The sequence below is a fragment of the Trichechus manatus genome, unplaced genomic scaffold (assembly GCF_000243295.1).
Source record: "Trichechus manatus latirostris isolate Lorelei unplaced genomic scaffold, TriManLat1.0 scaffold00002, whole genome shotgun sequence".
Classification (NCBI taxonomy): Eukaryota; Metazoa; Chordata; class Mammalia; order Sirenia; family Trichechidae; genus Trichechus; species Trichechus manatus.
Window position 1 is genome coordinate 7,860,504 of NW_004443938.1, and position 16,028 is coordinate 7,876,531.

At 43.4% G+C, this 16,028-nt stretch overlaps 1 protein-coding gene across 1 annotated transcript in view; it reads right to left on the bottom strand.

Moving 5' to 3' along the window:
• PACRG (parkin coregulated) overlaps positions 1 to 16,028 on the bottom strand; it is a 514,304-nt gene that overhangs the window by 171,227 nt on the left and 327,049 nt on the right. The window lies entirely within an intron of this gene.

Here is a 16,028-nt window from a genome sequence, read left to right on the forward strand (position 1 = left end):
AGAGTGCTTGTGGCTTTGTTTCATTCACTACTAGTGTAGTAACGTGGGAAAATGGTGTGTTTCCTTTTTTATTTGAAAGATAACTGTTTATATTCTAAACCCATTTGACAAATATACTTACATTTGGCTGAGAACAAACATGAACATCATCAGTAGGGCATCCTTCAGTATATTACTCATTCATTCCACTAACACTTATACTGCACTATGCTGTCTATTGTCATCGAGTCGATTCCGACCCTGGTGGCGTAGTGGTTAAGAGCTCATCTACTAACCAAAAGGTTGGCAGTTCAGATCCACCAACTGCTCCTTGGACACCCTAGGGGGCAGTTCTACTCTGTCCTATAGGGTTGCTATGAGTTGGAATTGACTCAACAGCAACGGCTTTATGCTAAGTCTAGACTAGGACATATCAATGATCATGAAAATGGCGCAGGACCAGACAACCTTTTGTTGTGTTGTATATAGAGTCATCACGAGTCGGAGCCAGCCTGACAACAACTAACAGCAACAACATGCTAAAAGTCTGGGGAATAAACAACCAATCAGACCAGTTCCCTGCCCTCAAGGGGATTGCCTTCTAGTAGGGGGGAGCTCAATAGGTAAACCATTAAGTGCAATAAAGTGGTAGAGGTAACATGAGTGACGTAGGTATAGGGTAGAGCGAGCACCCAAAGGAAGGAGTGTGCATTTTTACCTTGGATGGTAGGTTTGGGCAAGCTTTGTAGAGGCAGTGACTCTTGAGAATAATTGTGAAAGCTGGGGGAGAGGAAGGCCATTCACGGTTGGGAGAGCAGAACTAGCAAAGGCACAGAGGCAAATAACATCACAATGTTACACAGAAAATGTCAGTGATTGCTTAAATGTAGGTGCTACTTGACATGGGGCAGAGGATGGAGAGCATTTACACGTCCAACTAGGAAGTTGGGACTTCATGGCACAGGTAAGAAAAAACCAAATCTGTTGCGTCGATTCCAACTTACGGTAACCCTCTAGGACAGGGTAGAACTGCCCTATAAGGTTTCCAAGGAGTGGCTGGGGGATTTGAACTGACAACCTTTTGGTTAGCAGCTGTAGCTCTTCACCACTACGCGACCAGGGCTACTCATGGCACAGGTAGTAGTAATTGTAAGCAGAAGAAGAGTTGTGGCTTTAGACAGAGCACTCAAGTAACAGTGTGGTAGGCAGAATAACACCTCCTCCTGCAAAAGCTGTCCATGTCCTAATCCCCAGAACCTGTGAATACGCTACCTTACACGACAAAAGGGACTTTGAAGATCAATTAAGAGCCTTGAAATAGGGAGATCATCCTGGATTATATGGGTGGGCCCAATGTTATTACAAAGGTCCTTAAAAAATGGAAGGGGGAGGCAGAAGAGGAGAGTTAGAGGGAGATATGACTAAAGAAGAAAGTTCAGGAAGATGCAGCGTGGCTAGCTTTGAAGATGGAAGAAGGAGACCACAGACCAAAGAATGCGGGCGGCCTCTAGAAGTTGGAAAAGGCAAGGAAACAGATTTTCTCCTAGAGCCTCCAGAAAGGACTGCAGCTCTGCTGGCAGCTTGATTTTAGTCTAGTAAGGCCTGTGTTGGACTTCTGATCTACAGAACGATGAGATGATAAATATGTGTTGTTCTAGGCCACTGAGTTTGTGGTATTTGCTGTAAAAGCCATGGGAAGTCAATATGAGTGGTTTGGAAAAGGACTGAGGTGGGAGAGATTGCAGCCACAGGGAGAGGCCCCCCATCTGACCCAAGGCAGCAGCAGTGGAAGGAGGTGATTCGACAGACTCAGGAGGCATGAAGGAGACACACAGGTAGGGTGTGCGACTAGATGGACTGGAGGTGGGGGTTTAGGAAAAAGGAGAAAAAGAGCCTAAAATGGCTCCCAGTGTGACTGGGTCGATGGAGATGCCTTTCCTCAAGAGAGGCAACGTAGGAGCAGGAGCCGGTTTGGGGGAAGATGGGTGTTAGCTTTAAACATTTTAAGTTTGGAGTGCCTTTCGGACCTTTAGGAAGGCAGTTAGTTTGACGTGTAAGTCTGTGGCTTAGGAGAAATTGTGGAGTTATGAGCCTGCTGGTGGTGGCTGAAGCCAGAAGAGGTGCTGGAAACGCTGAGGGAGAGGCAGCTGAGTGAGATGAGATCCACGGAGTAAACCAAGCGAGCTCAGGCAGAAGAATACCCACACAATGTACTACTGATATGACAGAGGAGCGCCGAGAAGGACCCGGGGCCTATCGCAAGGGCTCAAGAAAGGCTTCCTGAAGGAAGGAAGCAGTACTAAAATGGAACCCTGGAGGAGGAACTCAGTGAAAGGGGGGAGAGGGCGTTCCAGACAGAGGGGAGAGCAGAAGGAAAGGCATTCTCTCAAGCCCTGAAACACACGGTTACACAGAGAACAATCCACAGCTTGATATGTCTGGAAAGTGAAATGAGAGAATGTGCTCAGACAACAAGGTGGGTTGAGCCATTGGAATATCCTCTTCCACTAAAGTAGGGATTAAAAAAAAAAACAAAAAAACCCAAAACCTGTTGCCATCGAATTGATTCTGACTCATAGCGACCCTATAGAACAGAGTAGAACTGCTGCCCCATAGGGTTTCCAAGGAGTGGCTGGTGGATTCGAACTGCTGACCTTTTGGTTAGCAGCCGAGCTCTTAACCAGTGCATCACCAGGGCTCCTGGAGTAGGGATAGGACAACAGAAAATCGGAAAGGATTTCTGAATGGGGCGTGGGGTTTAGAGTCAGCTGAGTGGATTTACAGTGATATTGAAGATGAAGTTTGAAAGCACAGATTAGAGATATTTTTAATTAGCTTCCTAGTTTCTGATGCTTAAAACAGCCACCAGCTAAATTTCTTCTATCATATGGCCCTAATTATAAACAGGCACTCAAAAAGTTTGGATAGATTACAAAGTAGGTAAGTGTCTCCTTGACACCTGGCATCCACCCATCGTTCTTAGAACACACAAGACACATCCCCATGGCCAAGGCTGTTTGCTCAGCCTGCCAGCCTTCTCCCTCCCCATCTTCCCATGTCCAAATTCCAACCCGTTCTCCAAAGCACAGCTCTACTGCAATTTCTCTCAGAAAGTGTTCCCTGGTTTCTTGAGTTGGAATCTTACCTCTCCCCTTGATAGGTCTCTCCTGCCTTCTCTACCTTGTGCTGCTGGTTGTTTCAGGTCGTGCCTTTTCTTCACTAGACTCATCCATCCCTTCCTAGCATAGGGCGCAATTCAGGGGCAGGAGTTCTGGGCAAAGGAAGCAGAAACATCTTTGGGAAGGAGGAAATGGAAAGGTCTTTTATGCCAGCATGGACGTTATGGAAGGGAGAAGTCACTGAAGTTTCTCAGCAGGAAGTCACACAGTAAGGAAGGAAGCAGGCTCCGTGCAGTTGACTTGGGAATTTTGTGTAGAATAAAAGCGAGGGGAGAAGCAGTAGAGCAGGAGGACTGGTTAGGAGATTAATTCAACTATCTAGGTGTGAGGTGATGAAGGCCAGGCTTTGGAGGCCAAGGGCAACTCATTTTGCATTCAGGGGTATGATATATATGTATTTAATTCCATGTCTTTTCATATTAACAATTTTTGATTAACTTATGTTAGTCTCTTTTAGGATAATTGTTACAGCCAGTAACTTAACCCTCCAGTGTTTCAAAGGTAAGAACTCTGGATTGGTTTTATTGATGTGACAGTCTTGGCATGAAGGACAGAGATGACCATGGAACACGGGTCCTGTGTGTACGGGACGTGTGGTCATTGCTACAGCCGCCAGATAAAATGCAGGATGCCCAGTTAAATGCAAATTCCACATACACAGCAACAACATTTTTTAGTATAAGTATGTCCCAAACACTGCATGACAAATACTTATAAAAATATTCATTGTTTCTCTGAAATTCAAATTAATTGAGCGCACCGTATTTTTATTCGCTAAATCCAGTAAGCCTAGATTGCATGTGAGCAGGAAGCAATACCCAGACACAGAGCATAGTGCTTTCTGGCAAATGAGTGTGGCTTACTTAATGCCCCCACGCCCCCTCCATAGTTCTAGGATCCTTTTGTCTGCCTCAAAACTGAAAAGTTCCTTCAGAGGCCTGCCTCGCTTAGTATTCCATACTACAAACGAGGGGGGTCCTGAACCTTCTAACACCGACCGTCAGAGTACCTCCCTGAGCTCTCAAAGTGGTCTTTCCAGTGCTTCACCTCAGTATCTAGGTTGCTGACCATTTCCTCCTCATTCCTTCATTGGCACTGGCCGACAAATGACCACAGAGTACCTATAACTGCCTCTTCTAAGGGCGCTGGAGGCGTCTGTTCCTTGACCCCGGACTTCTCTGGTTAGGCTGAGCAACCCTGGTGCTTGTTCAGCGTTAGCTTTAGGCTGGGGTGAGCTGCTTGCTGGGGGCACCACCACTAGGTGGGATCCACTGGAGGGGTCACAAGCTGAAGAACTGGCCTCCCCGTGTTCTGGGACACCCCACCAGGGAGAGGAGTCAGTCACCTGCTAGCTCAAAGACGCCCTTCCTTTAGAGACGCATGGCCCGGGGTGCACAGTCTGCAGTTCGGCTGCCCGGCCGTGCAGCCTGTGGCTTCTGACCATGGCTGGAAACCACTGCCCCACCAGCGTCGTAGCTGTGAGGTGGGATTACTCCACGCATCTTACACAGCCGCGGTCATAGCAACCCGTCACACAACAGTTGGCTACCTTCTGATTGTATTCAGTTTTCACTTGCCAAAATCTCTCCGTCTTTCCCCCACACTAAATCTAATTGGTTTTCTTTTCTTATTTTGTATGTGTAGGATTATTACCATTCAAGACAGTAGTTTGCATTTGTCTTTATTGACTTCTATTTTGTTTAACTGCACCATCCATCCAGCTTGCCTGTATCATTCTGGACGCTTCAGATTGTCAAGGGATACAGGATCCAAACCGATGTAAAAATTCCCCTTTTAGAAACTCCAAGAATTTACATATTACATTGGAGGCAAAGACAAAATTCATTATTATTTTTTTAATTTTACAATATATTGCCTATGATTGTAGGTTGAATGAATTGGAAAAAATTCTGAAAGTAGCATTTTAATAAAAACGCATGTAAAGTATAAACCTCCCAGTTGAATTTCCAGAAGAAAGTAGGGAAATGAAACAGACACTAAAAAACGCACAGAGGAAATCTAAATTTTCTTCCCTTTTTCTAGCGGGAGCACTGTAGCAGAGCCAGGGAGGTGTTTCTCTCAGATTAAAAACACAGAACTACCAATATCACCTATGTTGATCAGAAAGAATAAAAATTCCTAGCTATACTTGTGTGCTTAAAGGGTAAGTTTCAATCTGAAGCTAAAAAAAAAATCAATATTTTCCCATGGTAGAAAGTTTCTACCCAACATTTAAATACAAGCAAAACATATTCTATATGGCAATGTGTCCACACATATTGCAAAGTGTTTCCATTTTCCTTTATTGTCCCCTAATGAGCTCACCCAGAGTGCATAATCAGTGCAGTGGACTGCGAAACATCAGCTCTGGCCCAGAGCAGACAAGCAGAGCTCCTGCTCAGCCCTTGCCCCTCTGGGCTCAAATGGAAACGTGGGATTTTTCGAAGCATTTATTAGAAAGACTATTGTTATATAATCAATCAGTACATTTCTAATGTGTTGATGTCATTTCATAATTCACTAATGGGCCATGCTCGGTAGAAAGCAAGCTGTGGGAGATGCGGTTGCAAAAATAGTTTGTGATCGCTGCTTGGAAGGGCTATCATAGTCTGCACTGCAATACAAAGCAAGGTTTTCCAAAATCATGGTGCCGTGTCAGCTGTGTCTGCTCAGGAGGACTTCTGGTGCCTGCTGGGCAGATGGGCTTGGGTGCTGATTTTCCTTGGTCTACACACATCTCTTAACGAGCTCACGCTAGGAACAGCATGTGGATCCCGTGATCAATTAGGCATGGCAATTCTGAAACTGGACCAAGGATTCGAGTCATAGCTAACATGATGAACCGGGGTCCCTCAGAAGCTCCAGGCTTTGTTCCAGTCCAGTGAGTGGGAGACAGAAACAGGTACTTTGAATATGTTGCTGAGGGATCTGTTGTTTCGTAGGTGTCATCCAGCTGGCTCAGGCTCATGGTGACTTTATGTACAGCAGAACGAAATGCTGCCTGGTCTTGCGCCATCTTCCTGATTGTTGGTACGTTTGAGCCCATCGTTGAGGCTAGTGTGGCAATCCACCTCAGGGAGGGTTTCCCTCCTTTTCACCGACCCTCTACTTTACCAACGATGATGTCTTTTTCTAGCCATTGGTCTTTCCCATTGATGTGTCCAAAGTAAGTGAGCCCAAGTCTTGCCATCCTCACTTCTAAGAGCATTCTAGCTGTATTTCTTCTAAGACTAATTTGCTCATTCTTCTGATAGTCCACGGCATATTCAGTTTTCTTTGAAAACACCACAGTTCAAATGCATCAATTCTTCTGTCTTCTTTTTTCACTGTCCAGTTTTCACATACTTATGAGGCAATTGAAAAGACTATGGCTTGGGTCAGGCGCATCTTCGTCATCAACGTGTGTAATCTAAATGTGTTAAAATAGTCAAGGGAGATGTCATCCTGAACACCTGAACGTTTGGGCAAATTTATGTCATATTAGAACAAATGATGGGTACAGGACATACGTCAGTAAAGATGCCATATGAAACAGGATTTCAAGAAAGCTTACACTTCTTCCCTTAAATTAAGACACTGAAACTACGCATTTTATTCTATAAATAGCCACTTAGTGTCCTAAAATATTGTTTTTTTACTAATTAGCTAAAAATGAAATAATACTCAAAGACTTCATAATCTTAAATTCATAATATTTTACTTAATTAAAATAGGTAATTTAGAAAAATAATGGGCAATTGCTAAGCCCTCTAACGCTGATGAGAATTGAGCTGGAAGCATTTTCTTTATCACAAATTGGTACTTAAACACAAAGTTCTGCACACAGCTGGAAAGCGTCATCATAATTTGGCATTTATGTTCAGTAGCTCTCATTAAGGAGCCCCGGTGGCACAGTGGTTAAGGGCTCCGCTGTTAACTGAAAGGTTGGCAGTTCGAACTCACCAGCTACTCTGCAAGAGAAAGATGTGGCAGTCTGCTTCCGTAAAGATTACAGCCTTGGAAACCCTATGGGGCAGTTCTACTCTATCCTACAGGGTTGCTATGAGTTGGAATTGACTCAATGGCAATGGATTTAGCTCTCATTAAACCAAACAAACCAAAATTAAAGAGAAAAGAAAACAGATTTTAAAAGACATATTCAGTGCTCGATTTTAAGGGCTCAAATGGAAACATGAGATTTTCTAAGCATTTATTAGAAAGACTGTTGTTATATAATGAATCAGTACATTTCTAATGTGTTGATAACATTTCATAATTCATCCTGGAAATATAGCTTGGATAATATTTAAGTTCATTTTAAAAATGAAGCCTGGGTAAGGGCGTTCTCTGGCTGGTGGCTTATACATGGGAAAGCTAGCCCCAGGAGAGACTCCCAGACAGTAAGGGCATTAGTTGGTAAACAAATGTCCCAGCGTCCTGGCCTCTGGGTGGACAGTCATGCACACTATCCCTCATGGGTTCTGCAGCAGTAACCCACTTTCCTGTGTCACTTCCCTCACGTGCTTCCTGAGATCGCCTTCTTGCACCCCTCCGCCTCTCCCAAAAAAACAGAAAGAAAAATTAAGGCTATGGATATCATTTTCCTCGGATTTGATTGTAAGTTTCCACAGGTAAGCTCACCTTTCATTAATGGTTTTAAAAGTCAACTCATTGGTGTTACTGGATTCATGCCTGCTGACGCTGATTTAAATAAAGGTTGAAGAATTCCACCTGGACTAAGCGAACCTTACTTTTTTGCACATTTTCCTACTTACAACAAATACTAAAACGCCTCTCTGAAATACCATACAACATAACACAAATACATATGTAAATCAGTGGGGACGCCGAAGAAGAACACGTCCTTTGGAAAGCGCATTTATTTAGTGGGAGGCTGTCTTTTTCAGGTCTGGAGCAAAAACCTGTTGATGAGGACTGCAACATATGCAGACATCATCCTGCGTGTGCTGGTGGGGAGGGAAGGGAGGAGGGCACACCATTCTACGCTACCACATTTTCTCCCTGGTAACACATCAAAAAACACAAGATTTCAAACAACAGTCTAAAGAGCAAGGAATTTTTTAAAAAAGTACAACAAACGTTTCATTCTAGTTGAGTACAATGGTGATATTTCAGCTCAACCAAACAAGTCTTTAAAATAAAGGTTCTTTGTGTTCTTTTACAAATAAAAGTCCAAAATATTTAGCAAATTGCAGACCTGTTAAAGCAAATGGAGCATTTTTTCAGTTTCCTGTCTTTTTTTTTTAAAAGATGTAGACTTTTTAAAATCCACATATTATTTAGTTAAGATTCCTCATAGAAAATAAAATTTGATATATTCAAATCTTAAGAAAGAGATTTAATTTTAAAATCATTATTGTGAAGATCTGAAACTTGTTTTTAAGGCGTCAGGGCAAAACAAACACCCCAAATTGATGATGATGATGATGATCAAAACTTAGTACTGAGTATTATCCTTGGCCTTAACTTCCACTAGCATTTAGAACTTAAAAATAATAACTGAAGTCAGTCAATATTTATCAACCACCTCCCACATACTGGTCACTGGGCGAAGTGCTAGGGAATTTTGGGACAGCTGAGTCGAGTTCAATAGTCAAGGAGATCACCGCCAAACAGGAGGAATGATAACACACTGTTCGAAGAGCTGGGGTAGGATCAGGACCTAAACGCTAGTAGGATCACAGAGTGAGCCAGTTTATCCACTCTGGCAGGCGGAGGCAGGTGTCTTGAATCTGGAACAATTTCTGAAGAACTGAACTGAATATTGACCTGACCCTTGAAGTATAACGGGTAGGGGGCAGGGGGAGAACATTCCAGGCAAATAAGACCAGGAACTGAAATTGGAGGAATGACGGTGAGAAGATGGGGGGTTTGGGGGAGGCGGAGGGTCCGGGGCAAGCACTGGCACTGGGAGGGGGGAGGAGAAAGGGGCTGTGAAAACTGGAGAGCAGGGGATGACGACGAGGTGTCAGGGAACAGCAGAGTTGAAAGAGCTGGGAGAGGTGAAGCAGGTCCTTTAGGAGAAGGGGAAGGAAGCAAGCAGGGCTGGCAGAGGGTGGCTTCATCCTTCCTCACGGACCCACTTCCACAGTTACCTCCAGCTCGACCTCTTTCAGTGTGACAGCAGGGACACTTGTCTCTGTCACAGGTTTTGCACCGAGCATTCCTTCCTCCCACAGCCTTCTGCACATAAATGACCGGTCAGAGGGGAGCAGCTGTGTAGTTTGGGGCCTTCTGCCCATGCATAGACACACCAAGTCACTGCAAGCTTCCACGAATTCTGATGTTAGGGACCACCTAGAGTCTGTCTGCTATATGGTCTTTAATGGTCCATCTTAGACCCAAATAACATGCAAAACGGAAGCCAGGTAGAAGAGGTGGAGACCAGATTGCTACTTTCCAAGGGAGAGATGTGTCCTTGAAGTTTATTTTCCATACTCCAAGTGTCATACAGGCTACCTGCTACTGTCAAGTCCATTTGAATCATAGCGACCCTATAGGACAGGGTAGAACGGCCCCATAGGGTTTCCAACGCTGTAATCTTGACAGAAGCAGACTGCCACATCTTTCTCCCCTGGAGTGGCTGGTGGGTTTAAACCCCGGCACACCAGGGCTCCTCCTGCTAGCCTAAATGGTAGACATGCTGCCATTTGATCCTAAAGAAGAGACTTAGGAGGTTGTTGAGGCGCCATTACCGTATTGCTCCATAAAGCAGTGTGTCTCCAGGACAAGGCTGGCAGGCTGAGGTACAGCTCTCTGGGCAGAAGATGGCGTTTCCTATGTAACATGCCCATAACGCCTGGTTAGGCTTACACATGTTACGCCATGAGCACATGGAAGGTTTGCAATGATCTGTCCTTTCATACGTCACATTTAAGTCAATTGCATAATGAAAGAAAATCAACAAATATTCTTAGTGCACTTGATAGATGCAAGACACTGTCCTCGGTACAGTTGAAGGCTACAAAGGTGACCGACATAACCACTGCCCTCAAAAGCCTGTCTCTAGTGTCCAGAAATACTCAAAAACTCAGCTGCCAACTGCAGCATTAAAAAAAAGAATCTGGTAAGGGAAAACACTCTTGTACTATTCCTGGACTGTGACTTAGTTCAGATTTCTAGCATTTCTGCAAGGTGACCATAGTAAACATCCTTTTTCTCTCCAAGAGTATGTTTTCTGCATTCATTTTATACGTTTAATGGTACCAACCAAGCAATGACCATGAACTAAATCTCTACCACGGAGAAGATGTTGTATTAGCCATCACAGGGTACAGAAAGATGCATGAAATGCCGAAGAGGAACACAGTAAATGAGATAGTTTCTATTTTGGTTGTTGAAAACAGACTCTAGAGAGATAGCGGGGTGGTAGTTGGGTGGAAGAGAGCACATTGGGTTTTATCCGGCAGAGTAGGGCACTGCAGATGGGGGTGATGGCACGCCCAGGTGGGGAGGGGACAGTGAGTGGACCAGTGTGTCTAAGCAGGAATTCCACATGAAAGGTAAGTCAAGGAAAATAAAACTCAAATTATATTATGAAAGACATTATTGGATATGCCGAGAATTTTTTTTTTAGTTTTATTTTATCCTGAGAAGCAATTGAGAACTGCTGACAATCTTCAAGTAAGGGAGAAATATGATAAAAGCTGGGTCTTAGGGAAATTAGAGCCCTAGTAGTGCAAAGGTTACTTGCTTGGCTGCTAACTGAAAGCTGGTGGTTTTCTCCTTGGGAGAAAAGACCTGGCGATCTGCTCCCGTAAAGATGACAGCCTAGGAAACCCCACGGGGCAGTTCTACTCTGTCTCATGGGGTCACCAAGAGTTGGCATCAACTCTGGCACACAGCAGCACAATAGGGAAATTAGCTGCCCTGGACATGGGAGGTGACTGGAGGAAAGACTGGTTAGTAGGATTGTAGCGATAATGTTATAGTGTGAATAGAAAAACAAATGTAAGAGACAGTGGAAAGAATTTCCATATAATCACTATAATGTAGTGGGACATGCTTGATTCCTTATTAGATATAAGACATTGGGATAGAAAGTTAACCTCTCTGAGCTTGAGTTCACTCACCTTTAAACTGGGAACAACAACCCTGCCTATATAATGAGGTTGTCATGAGAATTAAATGAATAAAGGAAAGTACAATGAAAACAAATACACTATCATCATTCTACAGAAATGCTGAATTTTCATTTTTCTATACTTAAGAAATAAACATACAAGTGTGTTTATATAATATAGTCAACGATGCATCCATTTGTAATGCTCACATTGCTTTCTTTTTGGACCTTAAACACTCTTGGAATTCTGTCTACTGGATTGTGTTGGTCACCATGTGGGGAGTCCAGTAGGCGACCACAGACCAATTGGACAAGGAAAGGACGCTAAACCTACAGTCTAGTGAAGGAAGACAAGACATTCTCGAGTGACCATGAAGAGAGCTGAAAGCAATAAGCTGCACAGGGATACTCAGCTAAATGCAAGTGTCAGAAGAGGATTAGGGTGGAAAAATGATTTAGAGACCAGATGTGGCAGAAAGAGAATTAATCCACTCCCATGTGTTGCTGTTTGACCATGTGCAAGATGGCATAATATTGCCTATGTTTTCAGAGGAATATTGTGAAAATGGATGGGATATTATCTCCAAAGCAATTAGAGATATTTGGACGAAAGCCACTATGGGAAAATTCAAGAACATCATTTCTGAAAAAACATTTTAAAAACAGGTTTGTCTGTAAGGCAGAATACAGGAACAGACTGGATTTAAAAGATGGTATCAGAGCCTTTGCAGAATGAGGTTGAACAGCCTATGTAAACCGAGAATTACCATTATGAAAAGTTAACAGAGATAGACGGATGGGATGCAGCCATTTGCTTTACCTGAGACAAGAAGAGAAGCAGTCTAACAAGCTGGAACAAAAACATAGCATACAATGTCAGGATGTTTTAGAAAAAAGTAAAGATTTTCCTTTCTTTCAGACAATATGTTACACATATGGCAAGTTTCTTAGCTTGATAAACATCTACAAGTAGATAACTTTGAGACAGATGGTAGTTTCACGACTTTGCCTTATTAATTTCCACGCCATCAGACTGAATAATTCACAATTCGGATGATCAACTCGATTTCTGTTTTTGGAAAACAACAGAAGCAATCAGGGTGAGTGACCGAGGGGAGAGAGGAACATCTCTCCGTTGCCCCTGGTAACTGATTATCCTGCTGTGCTCAAGAAATGGCAGTGATGGGATTCCAGAAATGGAGACAAGGCTATAAATGACATGTCCTGGTTATGAATGGGTGCCACACACACAGATTTGTAAAATAAAGGAGGAGAAGAAGAAGAACTAACAATGATAGACTGGTACACAAAGACCTCTGTGTTCACAGAAATGTCAAACAATATAATATGTTAAGGCGCCAAAAGAACTAACAGAAGGGAGAAGAAAGACGGGAAGGGAATAGAAGGGAAAGCAGGAAAATGTTACTGGTTATTTGTATGAAGTTGAAATCCAACGATTTTAAGGTTTCCACCACTAGAAAATTAATACGTATTAAAATGGTAACAATACTAAGTGAAGAGGGACGGCGAGCTGCCTTCCATTTCTCATGCCCAGTCATTTCACCCTGCACCCTCGTTCTCCTCTTTCCTGTCCAGTAGGTGTCAGTGTCTCCCCTAACACACCCAAGGCCAGACGTGGGACTTTTCTAATATCGGTAATTGACCTCTTAGAGAAAATCGAATCCAACAACCAAAACTGCCATGCCATTTTCCCCAGTCACATTCTTTCTACATCTCATACATGTACATTCAGACCCTCCCGGGGAACATAGGTTTGGAAGGTGGATTGATACTGCCCGGTAGGGTCTCAACCTCAGCATCACTAACGTCTTGAACAGATCATTCTTTGTTGGGGTGGCTGTTCTATGCAGCACCTTTGGCCTCCACTCACTGGCTGCCAATACCACATCCCTCCCCATTTGTAGAAACCAAAAAAGTCTCCATACATTGTGCCCTGGGGGTCAAAATCATCCCGATGAAACCCAGTGCTCTAAGCAAAACAGGAAATGGGAATCTCATGATTGTAAACGGTGCATATTCTGGATTTGGGCGAGTGTGACACATTGTATTTGTAGCTGATGTGAGATGTAGACAGAAAATGTAGAGTGCATGGGTAAGATTTGTTCTACAAAAGCAAGAACAACAAAAAATTTTGGTGTAGTTGCTGGCATCCTAGAAAATCATAATTTTCACTCACAAACATATTCATGTACGTTACCTCATTAAATCCCCACTACACTGTGAAAAATATATAATCTCTAGTTTATGCCTTAGAAAACCAGGGCTTGGAGTGGTTGAGTGTCCAATATCATACAGCTAGAAAGAGATCGAGACCAGAATCAAACCAAGGTGTCCAGATACCTTTGGGTTTTCTTCACAAATTGTCTCTTACAGGAGATGAGGTTTGATCTGCAGTCAAGAGAAGTCAGAAGCCACTGAGATGCAGCGTCAGCAATAGTAAAGCTCAGAGATGACATGAGGCATCAGAAACATGGCAGGATGTGGAGGGGAAGAGAAAGAGAGGTTGGGAGGGGATCGCCAATCTTGTACCTGCTCCAGCCTTTTATCACGAGACAGACCCCAGCCCAGGCAGTGGGTGATCCTTCGAAGACCACCTACCCTGTTTTTTCAAATCTTAAACCTGTGCCTGATACTCTTTATTGCCTTGAACTTGCTAAACCAGTGGGGCACAGGGAGAAAAATACATTTATTCATATTTACTTCTAACATCATCCTTTACATTTTTTATTTCTGTGGGTTTTACAATGCAGACATGTCAGTACAGTAATGTATATGTATATCTGTTTATGCATACACACACACACACACATGTTGGCTTGTCATGCACAATTTTTACGTAACTGATGGGGTACATGATTAACCAAAATATTCAAAAACTATTTTTCTAAAAAAAGACGAAATTACTTACTAGAAACATTCATTTGGAAATCTCAGTCAACTCAAACTCAACATATCTTGACCTGATTTTTACCCTCTGAGTCCCATCTCGTCTCAGGAGCTCTGTGCCCTGCATTCCTCACCCATCCAAGAGGGAAGTCAGCTCTTCTCTCTCCCTTGTCTCCCACAAGCAGAGGTCACCGAGGCCAGCTGATCCTTCCTCTGTGTCTCTCAAATGTGGTCCCTTCATTCCATCTCCAGTACCCTGCTCTGGTTCAGGGCCCATCACCGTCTACAACACCCGCCTAAGCGACCTGGGCCTCAGGTCCTGTTCCCCTCCCATTCCTTCTCCGCAAGGCAGCCCAAATTATCTGCTTGGAAGGGAAATACAATCCCGTTGCCCCTCACTGCTTAGGACCCTTCAGGGGCTCCCCAGTGCTCAGGAGGAGCTCTGGTGGCCATAAGGCTCTCCTCTCTTTCCTCAGTACAGAGGTAACCCATCTCGACCCCCCTGTGCCAGGAGTGACCAGCCAAGGCTGAACACAGGCCTCTTGGCCCTTATGTCTTAGCACACACTGCCCCCTGTCTTCTGTCTGGCTTTTTGAGCTCAGCTCAGCCTTAGCTCATCAGGGGCCCCACGCCCCAGAATGGGGAGCCTGTCTCCTATCCCATGGCAGCATCTATGCACGCTAGCTTAGGGACTGGCATGCACACTGCAGCGATTATTTATCCATGGTCTGACTCTTCCATGAGACTGTGAACCTCTTAAGAAGAGGGATTCTATGTTATCTGGAACCTCATGTGTTACCAAAAAAGATCAGGCACTCAATAAATGCATATAAAACAAATGTGTGAGAAAGCGAGAGACTGAATAAGTGAATCAACAAACCAATGAATCAATGAGCAATCTGACCAGGCTGAAACCACTGTGACTGACTTCTAGTAACTAATTTACTTCCCTCTTTCCCTTCCTCCCTTTCATATACAGTAAAGCCTGCGAAAGCCAGAAGCTGTGTAAGGTGGAACCCTGTCAGAGAAGGAAAACTTTAATAATTTTCCACTAATAGAGAGCAATAGAAAAGTGGTAAGCCTGTACCCTGTCACAGGTGGAAAATTTGAGAGACCTGAAAAAAACAAGGCAGTCCCATCGAGTTCCAGCTCTCATGAGTTCCACTGTACATTATTCTACCATATAAAATATATATATACACACACACACACATATTTACATATGTATGTACTTACATACATACATACATATATATACTAGTCCCTAGGTGGCACAAAAGGTTTGCGCTTGGCTGCTAACCTAAAGGTTGGTGGTTCGAACCCACCCAGCAGCATCAAGGAAGAAAAGGCCTGATGATCTGCTTCCATAAAGATTACAGACAAGAAAACCCTACGGAGCAATTCTACTCTGTAACACACAGGGTCACCATGAGTTGGAATTGACTCAATGGCAGAGTTAAGTGCTTGACTACTAGCCAAAAAGTTGGTGGTTCAAACCCACACATTAACTATATATGTGTATATATATATTATTTTATTATTTTATGCACTTGTAAACATTCTGAGAAGGGGTCATTTAATTGTTATTACAGTGTGAAGAAGATAAAATCCTGCTTATGGTTTGGAAACCGTGAAGTAATGGTAGGTACCATTATCAAGTTGAGGAATATCTTTTCTGTTTGTAGTTTGCTAGGACTTTTCTTCATGAATGGGTAATGAGATTTTTTTAAGATAACCTTTCTATTTTTGAATAATTTTAGATTCACAGGACATTGCAAAGATAGTACAGAGAATGGAGAACGAGGAGGGATTCATGCAGAGGTCCCCTACCAGCTAAAGCAGTGTGGATACACCATCTTGGACTCCTATCAGAGACCAGCAAACAGGGGGTACAAGAAAGC